Here is a 24,805-nt window from a genome sequence, read left to right as displayed (position 1 = left end):
GTTTAACCCTTCCAATGCAGGTCTAGTAAAAAAAAATGCTGGTTGCTATAATATGCTGTAAATAATGTTTTAGAGCAAAGTTGAAATGCAGGGTTATATTCCGCTTTAAAGAGACTCTGTAACAAAATGTTCAGCCTTATTTCTTCTATCCTATAAGTTCCTATACCTGTTCTAATGTGGTCTGTCTTACTGCAGCCTTTTCTAGTTGCACAGTGGCTGTATTATCTCTGTTATATAATCTAATCTTCTTTCCTTTGTCAGCTTTGTCGGGCTCAGGCACTGAGGCAGGAATGTGCTGCTCTGCTTGTGATAGGCAGAAGCTATACACACCCTCTTCATGCCCCCTCCAGACTCTGTATGAGTCACAGACTGAGCTTCTCTCAACCTATCACATGCTGCTTAGCAGCCATGTTTTTTGTTTGTAAACACTGCCTAAAACTGGCAATTACAAGCCAGGATTGCAGCAGGGAGTGGCAGAAACAGCAAAGAGGGGCCCAGGAGAACATAATGAATAGAATGGTATGCTTTTTATTGTAAGAATTTTAGAGTACAGATTCTCTTTAAGATTGTTCTCCTTTTGAAATCTTTTTTAACCACTTCAGCCCGCAGGTTGTTTTCACCTTATGGACGGGAGGAATTTTGATTCACCAATAACTTTATCACTACTTATCACAACTTAATGGCTTTGAAAGAACAGAAATGAAACCGAGAGCCCAATATGGTGTAGTATGTCAAAGTAAATGAAAATATAGTGTAAATGAAAATATAGTGTAAATTAATGGTAATGTACTCACAAATATGGGTTACCACAAAGGCAACCACTGGACCGGCAGGTGGGGAGAAGTATACCCCACTAAGGTAATAAAAAGTCGCTCTCTGTAGACAGAAGAAAATGGGGATACACCCCTCCATTCAGGGTGGACTAGATCAGCAGTAAAACAAGAGTAACAGAGGCACCAACACAACGAAATGATCTATAACTTTTTTTTTGCCACCAATTAGGCTTTCTTTGGGCGGTACATTATGCTAAGTATTATTTTATTCTAAATGCATTTTAATGACAATAAGAAGAAAAAAAATGGAAAAAAATCATTATTTCTCAGATTTCGGCCATTATAGTTTTAAAATAAAACGTAAAACTGTGGATAAAAGCCACACATTTTATTTGTCCCGGTTATTGCAACATTTCAATTCTATCCCTAGTACAATGTATGGTGACAATATTTTATTTGGAAATAAAGGTGCATTTTTTTCAGTTTTACATCCATCACTAATTTTAAGCACATAATTTAATAGTAATATACTCTCTTGACATACGTTATATATTAAAACATTTTTATCCCATAATGTCTGTATCTGTAATTTTACTATTTGGCCACAAGATGTCCTTGCACATTATTTTCTATTATCATACTATAAGTACGAAAAATAGGAAGTGATGCGTGCCTGTGTTCTCCTAGATGCCGGCAATCACAGGGACTTAGAGGGTAGATGAATGAAGGAATCTAATAATCGGCGGCAGGACCGAGCGTCTGGGGGGGCGCGTAGCGGCATGATCGCTCCTACAACTGAAAATGATCACAGTTTTTGAACAAAAACAGTGATCATTCTCGCTGCACAAGTATGGTTTGGCTCATAGCACGTCTGTCCCCTGCCACCAATCCCCCCTGTCGCCGGGACAACTGCATGGACATAAGTTTCACATCCCTGTGGCTAGAGCACTCACGTCTATACAGCTGAAAAGGTTAATCTCAGGTACACTTTAACTGAGCAACCTGGGCAGAGCGTGGCTTCATAGGAATATTACTGGACAGTCTATTAGACTATATACAACACAAATATGGTGCTCAACAGGTGTGGTGCCTGCATAGTCCCAAATAACGGATATCTACATCGTAAGGTTTATTTACACTATGTGCTTTGAGTAATGTTATAGAATAAGTTATAGGATCCTTGCGCACTATGTGCGATGTGTTCCGACGCAACGTACAATATCATTGTCTTTCAGTGAGATGCAAAGTAGGTAGAATAAAATGTTTGCCTGGATTTTAGTTTAAAGGTGGGGTTGGGACAATATGCAGCAGGATGTCTCTAAATGACTGAGAGAGAATCACAGGAATTCCATTCTAGCGAGGTGTAGACCAGAAGGCACCTTGCTGCTAAAGGTTAGTGTACACACTAAATTAAACTCAGCCATGGCAGCCACTAAAGATCCTCGGGCGAGATTCAACCATTATACCAATCAATACTTTGAGTATGATCTCATGCATTAGCCCCAGATGTTCTGCTGTTACAGCACATAGTAAAAGCTTCTTTCTCTGTTATAACAAAATCTGCTCTCTGTTTGACCACAAGGTGCCTCTCTAAAGCTGGCCAATTTCTAGCGAAAAATCGTTCGAGCGATCTGAAATTCTGATCGGATTGGTTGTAAATAATCTCCATTGGTGGCCACAATCGATTATGAACGAGTGAAAAAAATGTCGCCCGAATGAATTTTCGTCGATTGAAAATTTGGATTTTCTTGGTGGTTGTGATAGATAGGAAGCAAAGATTGGTTAGTTGATGGTGAACGATTTTTCGTCCGATCAGAATTTCTGACTGCTCGAACGATTTTTCGCTAGAAATTGGACCGTTAGTGGCCAGCTTAAGAAAGAAAATGCCTAGGTTGCCTTTGCCTGGAAACTGTCCTGTTTTAATAAACTAGGAATCTGGTGTGGATGGTATAGAGCAAGTCAGGGCCGGTTCAAGTAACAATGGGGCCCTAGGGCAAGATTAACCCCCAACAGACACCACCCCGACCAAAAAGCGTCATCAGAGGCCCTTTGTTGCAGCCAAATTTTCCTCCTGGGTCCCTGAGCTGGCTGCTGACCCTCCCCCAATCATCCCCCAACTTAACAGACTCTGCAGTGTCCCTGGGGAGCAACAGTTCAGATGGGGGAGGGACAACTTGGGGGCCCCTACAGGCTCTGGGGCCCTGGGGCAACTGCCTATTTTTTCCTATGGTAGCTCCGGCCCTGGAGCAAGTACTGGGGGGGATACTGGAGTATTAAGGAGACAGAGGGAGCACTGTTTGGTTAAGGGGGTGTATAAGTACCGTACTATACATATATCCTCTGAAATCTACATATTTCAGTTTTTAAATATCACAAAAGAGCCAGAAGTACAGATTTCGATTTCGCATAGTCCTGCTCTAATATTGTTATTCTAAGAAAAAATCTGATAAAAATGTTTAAACATAGTTATGGCTACCGACTACTGATCGTAATTAGTTTTCTTTATCTTACATGGGAATGTGTCAGTCCTATTCACACAGCAGCAAGCTTCAGAGAGAGATTTACACAGCGCTGACTAGGAGGTATGTGAGTGTATTAAATGTGCTGACCATAGGCTTACAAGGTTCCCTAACCATTATATGTAACACAGACTAGAGATAGAGATTGTATGCGGGAATGCAATTGAGCTTAGGATAAAAAGAGTAATTGTCTTTTGTCATTTTTACAAGGAGGATTTAATGGAAGCGAAGGTATCAGCTGTGAGGGAAATTCCAAAGATAGTTCGCCAGCTATGTGATATTACTCCAGAGAATTCCCAGACAAAGTCTGTGTGACAGTTTCTCAGTGGCTGTGCTTCTCCACAGACAGAGCTCTTATGCAGAGCCATCTATGAGGTGTTTAGTGCACAGAGGAATTTCTGGCATCTTTCAGGGCTATTCAATGCCCACCTAACAGCAGCTCTTATCAGTCATCTATCTTCATGTTACACTGCACAAGCTTAATTGTGTGTAGTCATATCATTGCCCATCACTGCTTACTGAAAAAGGATACAAAGCTTGAAGAAAAAAAAAGAACCGGGATAATAAGAGGCCTATTTGTCAATGTATGTGAAATGTATTTTTTTCTGCAAGTTTTTTTTTGTACCTTTGTGTCACCGTCCCCTTCCCAAATTGAGGATATTTGAAGTAATAATTCTAATATTGTGAAAGGTACTGTGAAAAGCACCAACACAACATTGCTTCTGTGGTGCATATGATATGACTGGTGGCTTTGAAATGCACTGTAGATGCTGTCATTGGAAAATGCATGCTTTGTTATGTGGGAAAATGCATACAAAAATGTGTTCAGTATTACAAAAATATGTATAATGTGAATGTAGCCTAAAAAGACATATCACCGGCACAGCACATAGGAGGATGGCAAAGTTGGTTAGTAGAGATGGTCAGCAGCAGATGATCAGCAGGACAGCTTTAAAAGGAATTGTTTAAAAGGAAATAAATACAGTCCTGGCCAAAAGTTTTGAGACTGTCAAAAATATTGGAAATTAGAAAAGTTGGTGCTTAGGCCCGGTTCACACTTGCGGTGGCCCTCCGGAATCGCCGTGCCAGAGCCGCACCGCCTGCAGAACGGACGGAACGGACGCACGGCATAGCAATTAAAGCCTATGCGTCCGTTCACATGGGTCCGTTCTGCAGAACCGGAGCCGGACCGGATCCGGGCCGGATCCGGACTCCGGCCTCCGTTCCAACATGCTCTATTTTTTCATCCGGCCCCTCCGGCAGCCGTATCCGGGGCGGAGCCGGACTGCACCATCCGGCCAATACAAACAAATGGGAACCGGAGGCCGCACAACACACTGGCTGAGAAATCCGGATGTTCTACCCCACTTCCTATGCGGATTGTTGCGGCGATATTGGCTGGGGACACATGGGCAAGCATTTCGGAGTGGAGCAGCACGAGCTGGAGATGTTGGCAGGATGTTGGCAGCATGTCGGAGGTGGAGGTGAGTGCTAAACAGCAGAGGGCCTGATTCCACAGGTCCCCCTTCTGCTGACCTCCCAGACCCCAACATTTTTTTTTTTTTTTTAACGTTACTTTGCCAAACGGATCCGGATCGCATCCTGATGGACACCTGATGCAACCTGACCGGATCCGGATCAGAACCGTACGGTTCCGGCCCGGATCCGGTCCGGATCCGGTCAGGTCATCCGGTCCGTTTGGCAAACAACCGCTAATGTGAACCGGGCCTAAGTTTTTATATGGTAATAGCAATTTGCATATACTCCAGAATGTTATGAAGAGTGTTCAGAGGAATCGCATAGTACTTCTTTGCCATGAAAATTAACTAAATCCCAAAAAAACCTTTCCACTGCATTTCATTGCTGTCATTAAAGGACCTGCTGAGATAATTTCAGTAATCGTCTTGTTGACTGAGGTGAGAATGTTGACGAGCACAAGGCTGGAGATCATTATGTCAGGCTGATTGGGTTAGAATGTCAGACTTGACCTCTTAAAGGAGGGTGATGCTTGAAATCATTGATCTTCCATTGGTAAGCATGGTGACCAGCAAAGAAATGCATGCGTTGCATAAAAATGGCTTCACAGGCAAGGATATTGTGGCTACTAATAACTTCAAGGAAAGAGGTTCAATTCTTGTTAAGAAGGCTTCAGGGCATCCAAGAAAGTCCAGCAAGCGCCAGGATTGTGTCCTAAAGAGGATTCAGCTGCGGGATCGGAGTGCAACCATTGCAGAGGTTGCTCAGGAATGGCAGCAGGCAGGTGTGAGCGCATCTGAAAGCACAGTGAGGCGAAGACTTTTGGAAGATGGCCTGGTGTCAAGAAGGGCAGCAAAGAAGCCACTTCTCTCCCAAAAAATCATCAGGGACAGATTAATCTTCTGCAGAAAGTATGGTGAATGGACTGCTGAGGACTGGTAAAGTCATATTCTCTGATGAAGCCCCTTTCCGATTGTTTGGGGCATCTGGAAAAAGGCTTGTCAGGAGAAGAAAAGGTGAGCGCCACCATCAGTCCTGTGTCATACCAACAGCAAAGCATCCTGAGACCATTCATGTGTGGGGTTGCTTCTCATCCAAGGGAGTGGGCTCACTCACAATTTTGCCAAAAAACACAGCCATCAATAAAGAATGGTACCAAAACACCCTCCAACAGCAACTTCTTCCAACAATCCAACAACAGTTTGGTGAAGAACAAAGAATTTTTCAGCGTGATGGAGCACATAAGGCAAAAGTGATAGCTAAGTGACTTGGGGACCAAAACGTTGACATTTTGGGTCCATGGCCTGGAAACTCCCCAGATTTTAATCCCATTGAGAACGCGTGGTCATTCCTCAAGAGGCGGGTGGAAAAACAAAAACCAACTAATTCTGAGGAACTCAAAGAAGTGATTATGAAAGAATGGGTTGCTATCAGTCAGGATTTGGCCCAGAAGTTGATTGAGAGCATGCCCATTCGAATTGCAGAGGTCCTGAAAAAGAAGGGCCAACACTGCAAATAGTGACTCTTTGCATAAATCTCATGTAATTGTCAATAAAAGCCTTTGAAACGTGTGAAGTGCTTATAATTATATTTCAGTACATCACATAAACAAATGAAACAAAGATCTGAAAGCAGTTTAGCAGCAAACTTTGTGAAAACAAATATTGATATTTTTGACAGTCTCAAAACTTTTGGCCAGGACTGTATGACAGCCTCTAAATCCCTCTCACTACAGTTGTCCTTTACCCACTTACGTACCAGCAGTCTCTAGCCCCTTAAAGGGAACCAGAGATGAACTTTTGACACAAAATATACATATCAGTCGATAGCTTGTAAAGAATAAATGCTCTACCTGATAATTTCACCGCTCTGGTGTGCCTTTTTGAGTGTTTATCCATTATTGCTCCAGGAAAAATCCAATATGGCAGCTGGCTCATACCCATTCTGCTTCCAGGTTATGAGCTGTTCTGGATGTGCTGTCTAGGCTCTATGAAACTATAGACAAGCAGGGCTGCTGCTGAAGTCTTTCATCTGTGTGCTTTCATTATTCTGGTATGCTGTGCAGCTGCATGTAGGAAGTGTCTCTCATAGGAATGAAATTGCATAGATAATAATGATGACGACTGCACAGTAAGTACACACAGATCACACAGCCACACTTGTCTGTTTTTTCAGAGCTTCTTTCTCGGTAGGAGCAGCTCCTCCCAGTCATCAGAGCACTGGGTATGCAAAGCAGGAAATCTGAGCCAGGAGGAAGTGGGCTTGGGCTTGAAAAGACTCACAGAAGATTGACTCAACTTTAATGATTCCAGGCCAAACCTAGACTGAATACTCAGTCGGGGATTCTTATCACAGCTAATAACAGGAAGATTTAGCAGAGAAGAATGAAATTAAAAGCAGGGTAAGGGTTTACTGTCATGTTCTCACTGATACATATATTAAAATACGTGAGGGTGCTTCATCTCTGGTTCTCTTTAAGGACCACAGACTGCTGGTAGCGAAGAATGGTACCTCCCGATGAATCGTTGTGCATACCCGCTGGTCACATCGCTGCTCCTTTCCCGCACCCAGTCCTCTCTGCTGTCTCTATGATGGCAGCGCTTTGTGAGAAGGTCAGGAGCCACTTTCATTGGCTCCTGACACTGTCTATCAATGTAAGCCAATGGGATTGGCTTACAGTGATGACAGGGTGAGTAGCCAATGAAATCGGCTATTGACTGGCTCATACAGCTTTCGAGTGATCTGCGGCGGCGAGAGAGCAGTGCGATTGGTGGTAGCGAGAATGCGCGGTGGGATGATTGAAATCTACGCCCCGGCAGCGGTAAGTAGTTAAGGTGTACCTGGGGCTTCCTCCAGCCCCTTTTAGGCTCATTCTCCCGTGCTGCCTGGATCCTTCGCTATTCGGCCCACTAATACCTTCAGTCAAGGCCAGTTGGAGCATGGCCAGTCCGGCTGCGCGCTTCCCCCCCATTGCACTCCCGTCACCGAGAACACTCTGCACCTGCGCAGTATTACTGCACAGCTGCAGAATACTCCCGATGTCGGGTGTGTGCCGTGCATGTGCAGTACGCCCTGACTAGAGGAATTACCGGGCCAAATAGCAGAGGATTCAGGCAGTGCAGGAGGACGGCAAGGGAGTGATCAGCCTGGAGGGAGCTGGAGGAAACCACATGCATGTATAATTTTTTTGTATGCCCCGTTTCAGGTTTTCTTTAAAGCTCCTTCCACGCTATATACATTGTGTTGTGCATCCTGAAAAATGGGGATTGCAACGCAAGGGTGATGTAAAGTCGCATCACAGCCTACCACTGTGATGCGACCGGTACAGTGCAGCATACAGTCCATAGACTTTATGCTTGTACTGCGCGCTTCACCCGGTAACGCAGTGCAAGCTGTGCATTATTCTGTCAAGTATCGTTGCACCACTAAAGTACCAGTGTGAAAGGCCCATTGAAACTAAATCGCATTGTGATACACTTATATTGTCTATTGCATGCTAACATAACAGAGGTAATGTGAAAGGAGTGTTAAGTATTACAATTTCAAGGCTATAATGAACATTTTAACTAATAATAGCCCATTGAACTTTTGTATAACCACATGGAAAGCAATAGTGTTAATACATATTACAGCAAACCTGGCACATTCTTTATCTATCACGTGTTGGGCTTGATTCACTAAGACAAATAGCATGCCTTATCAGAGTTGACGTGCCTTTTCAGAGTAGCATAGCGAGGACTATGAACTCCTAATTGGCAATGACGAGAGCTCCACTCATCCTGCCCTCAGTTCCTGCGGGTCCAATCACTTTAACTTCTAGCCGACTGCATCACACCGATGGGCGTGGCCACGGTTGCAACCCCAGGACCGCCTAACGCCGATCGGCGTAAAGTTCTGGGGCTCTGTTTTGCAGGAGATCATGCGCAGGGTGCGTGCGCATCTCCTGCTTGGTGGGCGGAGCGATTCACCTTCAGTCTCTGAGCGGAAATCGCCGCTCGGGAGACTGTTAGACGGCGTAATCGGCATCTAATTACTGGTACAGCGCTGCAATCTACAGCAGCGCTGTACCAGGGACAGCCGTGTGACACGGCTGTCCCCTCCTGAGCCACAGAGGTGATCGGCTGTCATAGACTGAAGCCTATGACAGCTGATCATGGGGATTGGCTGGCGGGGGGGAGGGAGGGAGGGGGGTATACAAGAGCATTAAAAAAACACACACTTTATTAAAAAAAAACATACATAAACAAAAACAAACAAACATCTCGGGGGCAATCAGACCCCACCAACAGAGAGCTCTGTTGGTGGGGAGAAAAGGGGGGGAATCACTTGTGTGCTGTGTCGTGTGGCCCTGCAGCTTGGCCTTAAACCTGCAGTGGCCAATTTAATGAAAAATTGCCTGGTCTTTGGGGGGTTTAACAATGCAGCCCTCAAGTGGTTAAAGGACATTATCCCCGCACTTCGATTGGCCCAATAGGCTGCCTGTCAAGTTACCTGTGAAGTGACAGGTAGCCTATTGGGCCAAAGTGCGGGGATAATGTCCTTTAAAGTGATTGGACCCGCAGGGGCTCTGGGCAGGACAAGTGGAGCTCTCGTCATCTCCAATTACCAGGCATAAGTTCGAAGTGCTCGTTATGCTACTCTGATATGGCGTGTTAATTTTGATAAGACATGTTAACTCTGATAAGGCATGCTATTTGTCTTAGTGAATCAAGTCCCTTGTGTTTACTGCTTAAAGGGCCACTATCGTGAATAAAGTAGGCAGTTAAAATCTGACAGAACCGATAGGTTTTGGGCCAGTGCAACTCCACATGGGGGATTCTCAGGGTTTTCTTTGTTTTCAACAGCATTTCCTGATCAGCAGTTTAACTGCCAAAACAGTAAGATCAGGTAGTGTAACAGATCCAGGTTCTCTGTTCCTTGGAACTGAGTTCCCTGTGTTTCTGTTGAAAAAAGGAAGACCAGGAGCCCAATAGTGCAGTATCGTTAAAACCCTGGAGGTTCAATTTAGGAGCAATTGAATACTCACAAGTATGGGTTGCAATCCTGCAACCACCGTATGTGCGTGTGGGAAATTTGGACCGTTCCCGCTCGGTCTCCCGGTCTGCACTGGACTCGGGTGGTCGCTCTCCTCCTTGGGTCTTCTCTACTAGTGGAACGAGTCCCAATGTAGTGAAGGTCCGCACCTCTGTAAGAGGTGTTGAAGTACTTAAATAGGGGTTGTGGGGAGGCGCCCAATATATAGGTACTTATACAAAATAATAAGCAGCGCTCAATACAAAAATATGTTATGTGGCTATTATAAACATGAAGTGACCAAAGTCCAAATGTAACTTAACGCTCAATCCACGAGTGGATCGCTGTAGTGAGATATGTGTATATCTTCAAAAGCAATATTGTAATGTTCTAGCAGCGCTCAGTAACAGTTCCTAAGATAAATGCTGGCTTAATACCACTTCACAAAACACCATGGGGTCCCCCCCCCCCCCTTCGTAGAGCAACTCACCAGAGGATGCGGCTGAACCGGCCCGATATCGCTTCTGGGGTATATGGCCACCCCACTGCCTCCACCTGGCAACCTCCAACAGCTCACTGTCATCTGCTTCAAGATTTTCATTTATATAATCATCTGCGCTGGATTGATCATAAACCTCAGTAGTTACTAAATAACTCCAAAACCATGATAAATCAAAATCTCCGCTTTAGACATATTCTTAGTACCTATTGCTTACAGGTTACTACATCATGTAGTACTTTGGACTTTGGTCACTTAATGTTTATGATAGCCACATAACATATTTTTGTATTGAGCGCTGCTTATTATTTTGTATAAGTACCTATATATTGGGCGCCTCCCCACAACCCCTATTTAAGTACTTCAACACCTCTTACAGAGGTGCCGACCTTCACCACATTGGGACTCGTTCCGCTAGTAGTAACTACTGAGGTTTATGATCAATCCAGCGCAGATGATTATTTAAATGAAAATCTTGAAGCAGACGACAGTGAGCTGTTGGAGGTTGCCAGGTGGAGGCAGTGGGGTGGCCATATACCCCAGAAGCGATATCGGGCCGGTTCGGCCGCATCCTCTGGTGAGTTGCTCTACGAAGGGGGGGTTGGGAGACCCCATGGTGTTTTGTGAAGTGGTATTAAGCCAGCATTTATCTGATGAACTGTTACTGAGCGCTGCTAGAATATATAGGTACTAACTGATTTCGAAAACTATAAAACGAGGCTTCTTACCTCTACAGAAGACTCACTGAGGTGGAAAACAGGGAGTCTATTAAAAAAAAACGGTTTTACTGTAGACAACGCGTTTCACGGGACGCAGCTTGCTTCCTCAGGTCAATAATACAGAAACCTTAATTATCAGCCGTGCCGTGCGGGGGCGCATTGAAAAAAAATTTTTTCATTGCGCCCCCGCACGGCTGACAATTTTTTTTAGTAAAGACTCCCGGTTTTCCACCTCAGTGATTCTTCTGTAGAGGTAAGAAACCTTGTTTTATTATTTTCGAAATCAGTCAGTACCTAAAAATTGGGCGCCTCCCCACAACCCCTATTTGAAAACAGTAAGTTACCAGCCTGCCTCCCTACTCATTTGCACACTATTTTGTCAGTTAGACTTTGCAACCGCTGTTCAGGGAATACTGTTGAAAACAAAGAAAACCGTGACCAAGAATTGATCTTCATTCCAATTAGTTGCTGATACCCCCTTTCCCATTAGAAATCTTTTCCTTTTCACAAACGGATCATCAGGAGGCTCTGTATGGCTGATATTGTGGTGAAACCCCTCCCACAGTGTGATGTCAGGATCATGGTCCTGACAGTTTCCTGTCTATGAACCTCATTGCATTGTGGGAAATAACAGCTGTTTACAGCTGGGTCCAACTGCCAAAAAGGCAAGCAGCATCTCTCTCCACTGACATCACCTGCCAGCAGTAAAAAGGTCACCATGTGGTAAATGTCAGAATGTAAATTAGGGAGAGGAAACATTTTCCAATGAGAAAACACTGACTAAATCATTTATACATAATTATTGTAAAAATTAAGCACTTTTTTATTACATTATTTTCACTGGAGTTCCTCTTTAAATCAACAGAATTTTTTAATAGCAGCAGCCAATGCTCATTTGTTTGTACTTCAATAATTTGTCCATCATCATGTTATTTCTGAAATTAACTAACCAGTCAATATTTGCTCCCATAAGTAAAGGTTCTAACCTTTTTTTTCAGTGCAGTGTGCAAGGAGAGGGAAGGGTCTGTGTCCTCTAGAGCAGTGTTTCTCAACATTTTATTGGTATGTACCCCTTTTAAAACCCTGTACTCACCAAGTACCCCCTGGCATAGTAAATATTATCACAAGTACCCCCTGACAAATATATTTTTAATCATAGTACATAATAATTGGTTCTAAACCATATCCAAGCATTTATTATTGCTTTTAATTAGCTAAAATACTAATTTGGTCTTGTTTATATAGGATTTATCATAATCTAAAACTCTAAATTTGTTATACTTGGTTAATTATATCAAGCCCGAGTACCACCTGGAACCATCAGAAGTACCCCCTGGGGTACGCGTACCACACGTTGAGCACCTAGGCTCTAGAGCCTTCCCATTCCTCCTACGGTTCCCAGGTTCCAGCGCTGGATCCCCCGTTAGCATTCTCTGGCCGATGTGTCGGAGACTGCTCTCTGCCGCTGCAGGAGGCTTTGGAAGTCTTCAGAGGCCTGAGTGCTCCCGAAGATGGGCCGCTCTATACTGCACATGTGCGAGCACGCATCCTCGCGCACTTGTGCATGCGCAGTACGGAGCTGCCTGTCTTCTGGAGCACTAGGGCTCCCGAAGACTTCCAATGCCTCCCGCAGCAGGGATTTTAATGAGGGATTCGGCGTTGGAACGAGCGGACTGTGAGAGGAACAGGAAGTCTATAAAGGACCCAGAGCCTTCCCTCTCCTTAGGAGAGTACAGTAATTGTTTTTTTAATTACACTTCAGACTCACTTTAAGGCATAATTCCAAACTGATTTTAAAGGGCAATTGAAGTGAGAGCCAAGGTGTATGGAAGCTAACACATTTATTTCCTTTTAAACTATACCAGCTGCCTGGCAGCCGTGCTGATCTATTTGGCTGCAATAGTAACTGAATCACACCAAAAATAAGCATGCAGCTAATCTTATCAGATCTGACAATAATGTCAGAAACACCTGATCTGCTGCATGCTTGTTCAGGGTCTGTGGCCAAAAAGCATTAGAGGCAGAGGATCAGCAGGGCTGCCAGGCAACTGGTATTGCTTAAAAGGAAATAAATATGGCAGCCTCTATATCCCTCTCACTTCTGTTGTCCTTAAATATACCTACTGATAGCTCGGTTTGTATTTGGTCAAATGAGATGAGAAAGTATGAAATGAGAATCTTGCAGCTTAACCACTTGAGGACCGTGGTGTTAAACCCCCCTAGTGACCAGGCTATTTTTTACTTACAAGTGATTACCCCCCCCCCCCCCCTTTTCTCCCCACCAACAAAACTCTGTTGGTAGAGTCTGATCGCTCCACAGTTGTTTATTTTTTTCTTGTAAATATGTATTTTATAATTTTTTTTAATAAATGTGGCTTTTTTAAAATGTATTTTGCCCTGCTCCCTCCCTCCCCCCCGCCAGCCAATCAGCACGATCGGCTGTCATAGGCTCCAGCCTATGACAGCCGATCACTCCCCAGCCTATGGAGGGGACAGCCATGTCACACGGCTGTCCCCAGTACAGCGTTGCTGCAGATCGCACCGCTGTACACAGGCGCCTTCCGAGCAGGAGATGCACACGCTCTTCTGCTAGCGCCATAGAAGGCCATTCACGCCAATTGGCAAGAAGCGGTCCTGGGGCTGCCGCTTCGTCCACGCGAATGGGCGTGGAGCAGTCGGTAACAGGTTAAGATGCAATGATATGATCTGAAGCATTTCAGCTGAAGGAGATAACAGCAGGCTCTGTGGGTAAGGCTCTGTTCCCACTTGAGCAGAGGAATGGACATTTTTTGTCCGTTCTCTGCTCCACAGTGAACGGCTCCTACACGTACGTTTTTCTGGCATTATGTGGCATTTTAAAAGTAATGCTTTTAGGGATCCACCGCCGTCCCATGCAAGTGAATGGGAGCGGTTAGTACAAGCTTTTGCAGGCTTTCATGAAAGCCTGGCAGTTGATCACGGCGTCTCATGTCAAAAGCAACATGTAGCTTCCAGAAGGTGTTTGAAAGCCACCAAAAGCCATTGAAAGCCCATAAAAGCCCAGCCTTTCCCTATACTTGCTGCAAAAGCCACCAAAAGTCCAGAAAACGCAACACTCTCCTGAAAGCCATTAAAAGCCTTCAAAAGCCATTAAAAGTTTAGCTGTTAGGGCTGGTTCAGACGGACGTCTGCGTAGCGTCGCGTCTGGGGGCGTTGCGGCGGCTGCGCGGTCAGGCTTTCAGTAGCCTTCGGTCGCGTCGTGATGCGGTCGCGTTTTTTTTTTCCCGTAGGGGAACATTAGCCGTCGCGGTTGGCCGCTCCCTGGAAGCTACATGTTGCTTCCAGGGGCAGCCCGAACGCTCGCGAAAATCGGGACCCAAACGCCGCGTTCGGGTAAAAGCGCGCAAAAGCTCGGTGTAAACGCTCCCATTCACTTGAATGGGAGCGTTTACCGCGACGGTCCGAACGCTTGCGGTAAACGCTCCGCAAGCGTCCGTCTGAACCAGCCCTTAAACACTGGCATTCTTGTAAAAAAAATTACAGCGTTTGAACGAGACGCTGAGCAGAAGCCCGTGTGAACTAGTCCTTAATCCCTGGCACACAGGGATAGGTTACCCCATACAGCTTATGGGGGAGCGTATCTGCCCCCTACAACTGGACCATGGCGGACCATCAGCTCTCACTGGCCACATGTGGTCCGCAACAAGTGGGAACAGAGCCTGAAACTGTTTCTTGGCCCAGTGTAAACACACTGCAGGAAGGTGGGTCCCATTTTCTAAGCACTTTAAGATATCAACTAATAACAGAACTTATAAACAGATGAAAGGACTATGAAAATATGTGCCTGGAAATAGGTTTTAAGGATGTGTCCAAACTATGCATGTTGTGGTACGTTATGTTATTTATAATTGTACAGCAATGCGCTGCAATATGCCGACAATGTGCCCATTCATATTATTGCATTTAGTCTGCAGGTGTGTACGGTTCCATTGTAATTACATGGTGTAGCTGGTTACTGTTGCAGAAAGATTTGAGTGTGTGGTAGTTCTGTTCAGGGGCGTTGCTAGGATTCTAAAAGATCTGGGGTACTTTTGGGCACTCCAGCCAAAAATGGGTGTGGCCACACACCAGAATCTGGGCCAAATTTACATGAGCTTAACAATGGTCTAAGTAGGCCTGCTAAGCAAAATGTTGGATAAGGTCTGTTCAGGGGTGTCTCTAGCCATTTTGTCACTCCAGGCGAGAAATCCTGTGGCGTATTGCAGTACCACATTACACAGAGACTAGTTGCTGGTAATAGGACTGCTGTCCCTGCCAGTCTCCCACACAAGTCAGAAAGCAGCCCTCCTGGAGTCTAGGGACTGTCAAAACTTTTCAACCTGTTTAACACCTTATCTGCACATGCAGTCATTTTAACAATGGGGAGAGACCAGACAGATTTTTTCCCATGGACCCTCCTCTGCATCATGCTGTGTATATTTACCAGCTTGCCTGCCCTCTAATTGCACTTTTATCAGCTAGCCTAGCCTTACAATGCCTTACAACAACAAACCTGAATACAGCAGACACAGGACCAACCCTAAATCACTGAATGAAAGGCGGCCTGGGGGGCAGTCAATGCCTGGCTGCTACAGTCTCTACTTCCACGCAGTTACCAGTAGCAGAGAGAGGGACTAAATGAATCTCAGGAGCTGATGCTGTACTCAGATCCCTGACTAGGATGAGTGCCTTCTCTCACTGACTCATTCATTACTGTGGTTCTTTGAATCATTGAGCTGAAGGAAATGAATGAATCAGTCAGTAAATCAGTCATGAGTCAGGCGCTGCTGCTGCTGCTGCTGCTGCTGCTGCTGTGTAACCTGATACCTGAGTGAGTTGAGAGGCATTTCTCCTCTCACTACTCAGTTCAGCAGCGCCTTTCCCTCCTCCTGTCGCCCTTCCCTCCTCCTGTCGCCCTAGGCAAGAATTTATAGCTGCCTAATGGCTCAGACGCCTCTGGGCCTGTTACACATCAGAAACGTGCAGGAGAACGGCTCCTGCAGGCGTTGCGGCGTGTCGTCGGGAAACTCCGGTGCGACGCTGAGTAGCGGCGGTAGTAGTTAATTCACCCGAAGGGGAAACGGCGATTCCCGGCAATAAAGTGCGCCGGGATGCGTCATATCGCAACGTATCGAAACGCAGCGTCGGGTGTGAAAGATAAAAGGAAAGTCTATGGACTTTCCTTTTACCTTGGTTAAGGCAAGTATAGACCTTGCGTTAAAACGCGTAAAAAGGGCTCTGGTGTGAAAGAGCCCTTAAGCCTCCCTCTCCATGAATGCAACCCCCCTCCCCCCCCCCCCCAAAAAAAATGCAGCATATCACATAAATAGGCACTGTCACTTAAACATAAATAGGCAGAGTTAACTGGCTTCTGTGCTGGCTGGTCTAGCTTTCTGCTGGGTGGGCTGGCCTGCTGCCAGGCTGTCTGGCAGTTCTCCCATAGCATTCCCTGACCTAGTGGACCCCCTCCTATGCTCACATGGGACTCCCATTGAGGTACCACAGCATGCCCCCATAGAACAACTAAGCTCCCTGCATGCCCCCATAAAGGGACCACAGCACTCAGCTTGGAGCCACAGCACCCAGTATGCCCCCATAGAGGCAACATAGCTCCCAGCATACCACCATAGATGAACCATAGTACCCAGCATAAGCCCATAAAGGCACCACAGCAAGATGTCTGCAGAATCTGGAGACCAAGCGGCCGAAGTCGAGTACTGCCGCCCGCTTCCTGACTCTGCCTGGGGGACATCTGGGGCACCCCAGAATAGATCCGTGGCATGTGCCACTGCTCTTTAGGGCTAGCAATGTCCCTGATTCTGTACACCCATAATATGTAATATAAGGTATAAATGCAACCATGAATCACACATTGTACAATAGCAACTTCCAATGATATACAGGCTTGTTGCTTTGGTGTTGACATACACTCACCTAAAGGATTATTAGGAACACCTGTTCAATTTCTCAGTAATGCAATTATCTAATCAACCAATCACATGGCAGTTGCTTCAACGCATTTAGGGGTGTAAAGCAGAAAACCGAGAGCCCAATATAGTGTAGTATGTATTGGAAAAAGAAAGTAATAATGAATCGTAAGTATTATATTTACAAACCAGGGTTACCGCCAAGGTAACCACTGTAGAGGCAGGAGGGGAGTTTAGGCCTGTCCCCACTCAGGACTAAGATGTCACTCTCTGTGGATAGAAGAAAAAAGGGTGTAGCACCCCTCCACCTGGGGTGGATATCTTAATTTGTAGAGATGTACAGAGGCGCCAAAAGGATAAAATTTGCTAAAAACGTTTAAAACGTTCGGGAGGCGGTGGTGGACCAACCAACCCAAAACAGACATGATGCTGTCGATTGAAGTAGTATCAATTTATTCACTCCTAGAAACAATTGGCAACGCGTTTCACAGGCATAATCCCGCTTCCTCAGGCAATAAAACAACAGGAGTATCACACTGAAAATGACAGAGACTAAAAGCAAAATCAGATAGCTGTGTGTGGCGTTATTGGGGTACATATCTGGGGTGATGGGGGTCATGACAAAACGTGGCGGTATTTGTTGAATGATGATTTGCATAACATATGATAAACTAATAATAATAATAATAATTGGATCATAAAAAACACATAAAAAAAACAACCAACAAAAGATAAAAATGTGCATGAAGGCATGAACTTAATTAGAGATCATAATTGACAATTCAATTTGTTTGGGGGTATATCAATATCTATATAAACCATGTGTATGTGCACAAATACTGTATATACCCTTATGCACATGTAAACACATACCCACGCTGACAGAATAGTGAATAAATGGTAATGGGAGGGTAATGACAATAGCAAGGAAGATGGGGGCAGAAGATGGTGACATAGGGATAATTGGATTGCAATGAAAACATTAATAGTACATGTAAGCAGGGGTCTCAAACTCGTAACCCGCGGGCCATTTGCGGCCCTCGATACAATATTTTGTGGCCCTCGCTGGCAAAAGCTTCCTTATAGTTTGCTTCAGTGCTCCCAAGTAATCCGCCGCATCCCTGCCGCTAAACGAGGGCTGCAGAGCCCCCAAATCGCCCAGGGGGCCATCCGCCGGCATTTCCTGGAAGGGGCAGAGCTTTCAACTTCAGCTCTGCCCCTCCTGACGTCAATCGTCGCGCATCGCTGCCTCTCCCCGCCCCTCCCCTCTCTGTGAAGGAAGAGTGAGGGGCGGTCAGAGGCGGTGAGGCACTGCGATTGTGAAATTCCTTATGCGGCCCAGCCTCATCCTGACTTTGCCTCCTGCGGCCCCCCAGGTATATTGAGTTTGAGACCCCTGATGTAAGGGAAACAAATGGCATCAAAGTATTGTAAAAATGGCACTTACCAGCTAGGGGTCCAATACACGCTTGGCACCTGCTGTGCTGGTCTTTCCGCCCATTATGCCGGCATGTGTGTGTACGTACGTAAGTGTACATATCCGGTTTCTATGCGGCCATATTTGTTAAGGGCAGGAAGGGAGGGAGTGTATTTATAAATGGAGCCGGAGGGGAAATAAAGTTATTTGTGAGACTAGTAGCAAAAAAGTTTCTGCACCGTGTCAGCCAAACAAATTATATAGGTAGAAAAAAACAACGTTTTGTAAAAAATAATACCTTTTAATGGCTATCTAATAGAGTTAAATGATGCAAGCTTTCTGGGGTCTAGTCCCCTTCTTCAGGCATGTTTCTAGATTTTTTTTATGTGAGACTAAAAATCGGTAAAATCTAAGTGTGGTAATATATATATATATATATATATATATATATATATATATATATATATATATATATATATATGTATGTATGTATGTATGTATGTATGTATGTATGTATGTATGTGTGTGTGTATGTATATACAGGATCTTCTCAAAAAATTTGCATATTGTGATAAAGTTCATTATTTTCTGTAATGTACTGATAAACATTAGACTTTCATATATTTTAGATTCAAATACACACAACTGAAGTAGTTCAAGCCTTCTAAAAAAATTAGCATTCTCATCTCATCTCAAAAAATTAGCATATTTCATCCGACCAATAAAAGAAAAGTGTTTTTAAAACAAAAAAAGTCAACCTTCAAATAATTATGTTCAGTTATGCACTCAATACTTGGTCGGGAATCCTTTTGCAGAAATGACTGCTTCAATGGGGCGTGGCATGGAGGCAATCAGCCTGTGGCACTGCTCAGTTGTTATGGAGGCAGGGGCGTAGCAATAGGCCCTGCAGCGCCTGCGCCCGCGGGGGGGCCCGCCCCCCCCCTGGGGCCCGCTCGGGGCCGTTTTTTGGGGGCTGGAGGGGTGGCAGCATGAGGGGAAAGCCTTGCCCACAGTCGGCGGGGAGAGGGGAAGTTCCCCCCTCTCACTCACCTCGGGGCTCTCCCCTCCAGCTAGTTAATGTGTGGGCAAAGGCCAGTGGGCAGCGAGCGGCGGGCAGATACATACCTTCTTCCGTGCGTTCCATCGGAGACTTCTCGCTCTAGCGGCTGACGTCACTTCCGCTTCCGGAAGTGACGTCAGCCGCTAGAGCGAGAAGTCTCCGATGGAACGCACGGAAGAAGGTATGTATCTGCCCGCCGCTCGCTGCCCACTGGCCTTTGCCCACACACTAACTAGCTGGAGGGGAGCGCAGAGGGGAGAGCCCCGAGGTGAGTGAGAGGGGGGAACTTCCCCTCTCCCCGCCGACTGTGGGCAAGGCTTTCCCCTCATGCTGCCACCCCTCCAGCACCCAAAAACCGGCCACGAGCGGGCCCCAGGGGGGGAGGGGGCCCGCTCTGAAAATCTGCAGGGGGGCCCGGTGGGGCCTAGTTACGCCCCTGTATGGAGGCCCAGGATGGTTCGATAGCAGCCTTAAGCTCATCCAGAGTGTTGGGTCTTGCGTCTCTCAACTTTCTCTTCACAATATCCCACAGATTCTCTATGGGGTTCAGGTCAGGAGAGTTGGCAGGCTAATTGAGCACAGTAATACCATGGTCAGTAAACCATTTACCAGTGGTTTTGGCACTGTGAGCAGGTGCCAGGTCGTGCTGAAATGAAATCTTCATCTCCATAAAGCTTTTCAGCAGATGGAAGCATGAACCCACTTTAGAACCAGAAACAGCGGCAGAAGCGCCTGACCTGGGCTACAGAGAAGCAGCACTGGACTGTTGCTCAGTGGTCCAAAGTACTTTTTTCGGATGAAAGCAACTTTTACATGTTATTCGGAAATCAAGGTGCTAGAGTCTGGAGGAAGACTGGGGAGAGGGAAATGCCAAAATGCCTGAAGTCCAGTGTCAAGTACCCACAGTCAATGATAGTCTGGGGTGCCATGTCAGCTGCTGGTGTTAGTCTACTGTGTTTTATCAAGGGCAGGGTCAATGCAGCTAGCTATCAGGAGATTTTGGAGCACTTCATGCTTCCATCTGCTGAAAAGCTTTATGGAGATGAAGATTTCATTTTTCAGCACGACCTGGCACCTGCTCACAATGCCAAAACCACTGTTAAATGGTTTACTGACCATGGTGTTACTGTGCTCAATTGGCCTGCCAACTCTCCTGACCTGAACCCCATAGAGAATCTGTGGGATATTGTGAAGAGAAAGTTGAGAGATGCAAGACCCAACACTCTGGATGAGCTTAAGGCCGCTATCGAAGCATCCTGGGCCTCCATAACACCTGAGCAGTGCCACAGGCTGATTGCCTCCATGTCACGCCGCATTGAAGCAGTAATTTCTGCAAAAGGATTCCCGACCAAGTATTGAGTGCATAACTGAACATAATAATTTGAAGGTTGACTTTTTTTGTTTTAAAAACACTTTTCTTTTATTGGTCGGATGAAATATGCTAATTTTTTGAGATAGGAATTTTGGGTTTTCATGAGCTGTATGCCAAAATCATCAATATTAAAACAATAAAAGGCTTGAACTACTTCAGTTGTGTGTATTTGAGTCTAAAATATATGAAAGTCTAATGTTTATCAGTACATTACAGAAAATAATGAACTTTATCACAATATGCTAATTTTTTTTAGAAGATCCTGTATGTGTATATATATATATATATATATATATATATATATATATATATATATATATATATATATACATATATATATACATACATATATATATATAGGTCATAAGGCACAATAAAGCTAATAAAGCTAAAATGTTACAATTTGGCAAGGATGCTAGATGCCAGTGTACGTAATTGTAGAGTAACACTGACCTCTACTGGTAAGAGAGAAGAGTGCATGGTGAATTTGTTCTTGTTGATTCTGGTAAGGTGTTAATTTTGTATCAGGGGGAAAAATATATTATTGCACAAATAAGTATTTGTGGCTCCAAGCGCTGCGCTGCTCTCTCGCCGCCAGTCTCCTCTCTGCCTACACGCTGATACACACCCACGCTGCTTCCCGTTTAGCAGCGTGTGTGTGTATCAGCGTGTAGGCAGAGAGGAGACTGGTGGCGAGAGAGCAGCGCTTGGAGCCAGCAAGGTGAGTAGTTTTGCATAGCGCTTCCCTGCTGCATTACTCTGCACTCCGAGGGGGGATCGCACGGAGGGCGGCCCGGGGAGAGGAAGGGAGGGAGAGGTCGGGCTGCCCTCCCCGCGGCTCCCCCCTCCATCATGGGGGGCACCTACCTAACCTATACTGGGGCAGCTACCTATCTAACCTATCCTGGGGGGCACCTACCTAATCTAACCTATACTGGGGGGCACCTACCTAATCTAACCTATACTGGGGGCACCTACCTAATCTAACCTATACTGGGGGCACCTACCTATCTAACCTATCCTGGGGGGCACCTACCTAATCTAACCTATACTGGGGGGCACCTACCTATCTAACCTGGGGGGCAGCTACCTAATCTAACCTATACTGAGGGGGCAGCTACCTAATCTAACCTATACTGGGGCACCTACCTATCTAACCTATACTGGGGGGCACCTACCTATTAACCTATACTGAGGGGCACCTACCTATCTAACCTAAACTGGGTGGCAGCTACCTATCTAACCTATACTGGGGGCACCTACCTAATCTAACCTATACTGGGTGGCAGCTACCTATCTAACCTATACTGGGGGCACCTACCTAATCTAACCTATACTGGGGGGCACCTACCTAATCTAACCTATACTGGGGGGCACCTACCTAATCTAACCTATACTGGGGGGCACCTACCTAATCTAACCTATACTGGGGGCAGTGGCGTATCTGTGTAATATGGCGCCTATGGCAAACACTGAAATTGCGCCCCGCCCATCCGAGCCCCCTTCTGTAAAAACAGCACCATTTCTCACATACCCTTGTTGTTGACTGTTTTTTTTTTTTATTGCGGGTTATCACTAGTTGCTTTTTTTGGAAATACCGCTATTGCATTACCATTAAGTAGCCTTGTGCTTCAAAATTAAATAAATAGTCACATGCTTAGATAAAAAAAATCAAATGGTTACATGCCTCCAGATAATAGAACCTGCATCCAGACAGGGCAATTTCTAGCCTTTTTTTAGTTACCCCGGGCAAGAAAACCTGTCCCCACCCCATGACACACACACACACACACACACACACACACACACACACACACACACACACACACACACACACACACACACACGCACACGCACACGCACACGCACACGCACACGCACACGCACACGCACACGCACACGCACACACACACACACACACACACACACACACACACACACACACACACACTCCATATGCCTATAGACCATACACCATGTGATACATGCTGCCATCATGCCCTTCAGGGAAAAAAAGTGCCGCAGAAGATGTCACTGCTATATAAATATGTAATAATAATAATATATCGTGACACTAAAGTATGACTATGGGTAACAATTAGATTGTAAGCTCCTCTGGTGACAGTCACTATGATCTTATTAAATACTTTATATTTAATAAGCATTAAATGCATTGCTAGAATGCCCCTGGTTACGCCTGTACTACCGGGTGGTTGCTATGGAATAAAGTAAGTATGGAGTGAACCGAGGATGCGCCACTTTTTTTTTTTATTTCCATTCAACTGCTTCTAGTTGAAGCCACAAATGGGGAGTAGAGCAGGGCAAGGGAGGACAGTCTACCCAAACGTGTGAACTAATGGCATTCATTTTAACTTAACTAGGGCTTCTTCCAGTCCCCTGTAGTTCATCAGGTCCCACGCTTTCCTCCCAGTCTGCTGCTGTGCCCCTCCGAATGATGGTCAACTGACCCCTGTTGCAGGCTACAGGACATATGAGGCCCCGATTGAGCTCCTGTGGTCGGGAGCATTCTGCGCATGTGCAGTTGCAAGCTTTACCAACTGTGCAGGTGCCAAACGCTCCTGGAAACAGGAGCACGATCAAGGCTAGGGCCACACTGGGGATGGGCATATGCAGTTGCCCATGATAGGGCTCAGTCGGCCAGCAAATGGAGGGGCACAACAGCAGAAAACACAACACAGTGCACCAGGAAGACAGTGAGAAATCTAAATGGCAGGGCTGGAAGAAGCCTTAGATAAGTTAAATTGACTGGAGCTTTCATTCACATAAGGTTGCCTTTGGTTCCCTTTAATCTATTAGGGTCTACAAATTATACAAAAGTAGACACATAAACTGCTAGGATAGTGGTAGGAGGAGGGTGTTAAAGAAAGGTGGCACACAGCATTAAACTTTTTTTTTATTTAACACAACACTGTAAATAATCACCTCAGTCTACTGTCTGCAGGCTACAGCAGCAGCAGCAGAAGCTGGGCAGCACAATGTGGTGCTACTATACACTCAGTGATGTACCTACGCTGTCCTAACTTGCTGATGCTGCCAGCTTACATGTCCAATTCTTGGTTGCTGCCTGTCACCCTGCAACGGATCGCCGATTCGCCACTACCGTCTGCCAGGATGATGTCTGCGGCGAAGTGACCCAGCATTGCCGGCATCAACAAGAACTCATGGCCGGAAGGAGAGGCGGCAGGTATCAATTTACGATTGGCCCTGCTGGGAGGGGCGGGTCTAAAAGACAGGAAGCGCTCCATATACTTTTGTTGTAAATACTAGCCCAGCCCTGGGGAGCGACCGGTACTAGAGGCTGAGAGTGGCAGGCTGGCGGCGAATACGAACGAGAGACTAGAAGCGCGCCAACGGAGGGGGGGGAAACCAGGGAACAAGAATTTTACCGGCACGTAGTTACCGCTGCTGCTCCCCCATCCCCGCATCGCTCAGACATCAGAATCACGGGCGACCGCAGTGAGCAGAGGGCGCACAGTACCCAGACAGCTGCACTTCACGTGGAAATGTGCAGTGCTTTGTGTCCATGGGTACTGTGCGCCCTCTGCTCACTGCGGTTGCCCGTGATTCTGAGGTCTGAGCGATGCGAGGATGGAGGAGAAGCAGTGACGGACGGCCTGCGCACAGAGAGGCATCGGTGGTAGCACAGAAGGGGGGGCAAACATGGCGCCCATGGTGCTATGGCGCCCATGGCACTAGCCATGCCTGCACCCCTCTAGATACGCCTCTGACTGGGGGGCACCTACCTAATCTATACTGGGGCAGCTACCTATCTAACCTATACTGGGGGGCACCTACCTATCTAACCTGGGGGGCAGCTACCTAATCTAACCTATACTGAGGGGGCAGCTACCTAATCTAACCTATACTGGGGGGAAGCTACCTATCTAACCTATACTGGGGGCACCTACCTATCTAACCTATACTGGGGGGCACCTACCTATCTAACCTATACTGGGGGGCAGCTACCTATCTGACCTATACTGGGGGGCAC

The 24,805-nt window shown here is 45.9% G+C and overlaps 1 protein-coding gene across 1 annotated transcript in view; it reads right to left on the bottom strand.

Moving 5' to 3' along the window:
- Positions 1 to 17,406: 17,406 nt before the first annotated feature.
- Positions 17,407 to 24,805, bottom strand: part of TNFRSF14 (TNF receptor superfamily member 14) — a 187,559-nt gene continuing 180,160 nt past the window's right edge. Inside the window, exon 8 of the mRNA XM_068240693.1 lies at positions 17,407 to 17,480. The gene's annotated coding sequence lies outside the window, so the exon portion shown is untranslated. The remainder of the gene's footprint in view (positions 17,481 to 24,805) is intronic.

The sequence above is a fragment of the Hyperolius riggenbachi genome, chromosome 6 (genome assembly GCF_040937935.1).
Source record: "Hyperolius riggenbachi isolate aHypRig1 chromosome 6, aHypRig1.pri, whole genome shotgun sequence".
Lineage (NCBI taxonomy): Eukaryota > Metazoa > Chordata > Amphibia > Anura > Hyperoliidae > Hyperolius > Hyperolius riggenbachi.
The sequence above is the reverse complement of the archived record's forward strand: the minus strand, read 5'-3'. Positions and strand labels throughout refer to the sequence as shown.